The sequence below is a fragment of the Montipora foliosa genome, chromosome 8 (genome assembly GCF_036669935.1).
Source record: "Montipora foliosa isolate CH-2021 chromosome 8, ASM3666993v2, whole genome shotgun sequence".
NCBI classification, from domain to species: domain Eukaryota; kingdom Metazoa; phylum Cnidaria; class Anthozoa; order Scleractinia; family Acroporidae; genus Montipora; species Montipora foliosa.
Window position 1 is genome coordinate 25438581 of NC_090876.1, and position 2500 is coordinate 25441080.

The window sequence follows — 2500 nt, forward strand, 5'->3', positions numbered from 1 at the left end:
TATTTACTGATGATAGCAGAGCACCAAGAGAACAGGCAGAGTTCCCTGCTGGATTTTAATCCATTGTTAAGTGATGGCGATTGGCGCTTGATATGAAAGGCCTCCTTATACAATAGCAGGTTCCAATTGTGGTGTTATTCTGAACTACATTGATTGCATATTCATTGTCGCCGGAAATAGTTGGTGTGGTGAAGTTGGTGTCTAAAGACAAAGATGAACCCGTCACCATTTGGCTTTCTATTCCCTATATTGGCAAGAAAACGTCACAACTTCTGTTCCTTTAAACGAAAGCTGCGGAGACACCTAAAAAACTCTAACACCCAGTTCACAATCCGCGAGAAAACCACAAAATTGTGCTTCTACACCAACAACAAAGATAAAGTGCCACTTTTGAACAAATCACACATCGTCTACAAATTCACTTGTCGCGGTTGCCAGTCATCATACATTGGCAAAACTGACAGAACTCTTCTCACCAGAACACGTGAACACGCTGTTACTGATAAAGAGAGTGCGATTTACAAACATCTACACATGTGCGAACATTTAGCCTTTATTCATAATTTATTCAAATTACCGGATACTTTAAATAACATCATCACACCAACTATTTCCAGCAACAATGAATACGCAATCAATGTAGTTCAGAATAACACCACAGTGTTAGCTTATAACGACAATTGGAACCTGCTATTGTATAAAGAGGCCTTCCATATCAAGCACCAATCGCCATCACTTAACAAATTATGGATTAAAATCCAGCGGGGAACTCTGCCTGTTCTCTTGAGTATACCTCTTGCAACTATTTAAGCTCCTAAGTTTTGTATGCATTTTTAGTCTGATCATGGTATAGCTTATACCGAAATATAACTGTCACTTAAGATCTTGGTTTTTGTTCATTTGTTGTCAAAATTTAAAGACACAATGAATCTACTTGGTCTATCGTTTATTAATGGGTTGCTAAACCCAGTCAGAATCTGCGTAGCATTTGGTCGTTTTTTTTTTATTTTCCGTGTCGGGAAAAGTCTTTCCTGTCACTCCCCTACTAAGTAGTGTCTTTGTGGGCAGTGTCGTCTGCATATTTTTGCTAGGCTTCATGTGGAGATTTGATCAGGTTGGCGCAGTAGAATATTTAATTAACCTGCAATGGCGTCGAGAGTCATTGTAACATGAATGGTGTTTTAGTGGATCTTTAAGGACAACATACCCTCATGGAGCTCAAGAATGGGACGTCAATTGGATGAACAAGACAGGCGCTGAAAAGTAAATATTTGGAATCTTTAAAGCGACGAGTAATGGTCTTCGACAATAATTTCATTTTTCGCCATTGGATCTCAAGTGAGCTTTGTTTCTAATATTTTGCTAATTGGTGTTATATAAAACACTAAAACTAAATGTTGTCTCTTTTTTGCTTCATTATTTACGATCAAGGTTCTTTTGAAAAGGGTTTGATGTGAACTGTCAGAAATTTATTTAATTGCATATGCGTTATGACACGGATTGTTTCTCTTGTTTGCACGCACGCATGCAATTGAAATAGGAAGGGTGTTTGCCTCTAATAGCAACATGTTGTTTGTTTCAATAAAGTTTTCGCTGGAAAAAGGATTTTCTTAACAAATTTGCATACCTGGGTTGTAATGTGATACAGGAGGATTTTCAGCAAAAAATTGTGACGCTCATAAATAATAAAGTGGTGATAAATAACCTCGTCTTGGAGAGTATATTTTTGACTTTGCAGAAACAATGGTCAACCTCAAGAGTTGGGGGATTGTGATCTTTGTGTTTAATTCGCACATTTCTTGTCAAACTTTATAACACTTGAAAGAAAAAGAAAACTAACAAAAACAAAAACCTTGTATCTTGCCATCATTTGACACAGATGCTTCACTGTTTCGCGAGTAAACATGCCGCGGTAACTTGATCACGGCGCCCACTGAATTCCATGTCACTTTCGATTTTGCGATTTGCTTGTGCAGCCAAAAGTACAATAACAAAATTGAACGTAGCAGAAATCCCCCAAAATGTTTGTCGCTGATCGTAACTTTTTATATTCGCAGTTCAAAATTGATGTTGTTTTCATGTTGTAAATTATACTGCTGATGGCAAAATATTTTATTCTCAATCGACCGTCCTGAAAACTTCCTTCTGCTCTTCATAAAAAACTGTGTATCAACATTATTTACTTTTGCATCAATATTTAGTTCGCATTTGTTAGCGTTAAAATAGAATTTTCGGTCCACCGCTTCTGTCATACGAAGTGGTATATTTTTTAGGTCACCCATCCAGATACTAACCCCGCCACACAGGGCTCACCTTCAGTGAGTTTTTGTATTACAAAGCTGTCAGATGCTCAGAGTGCACGCTTAAACTTGCGGCGAAAAGAAATTGTGCGGGAACTTGAATATGATCAACATGTCAGCCAAGATGCCAATGTTTCTCGATTCCCTTTTATTTTCTTCAATCTTTCCGGGTTCAGTACTTTGCTAGTAACCACATGTCT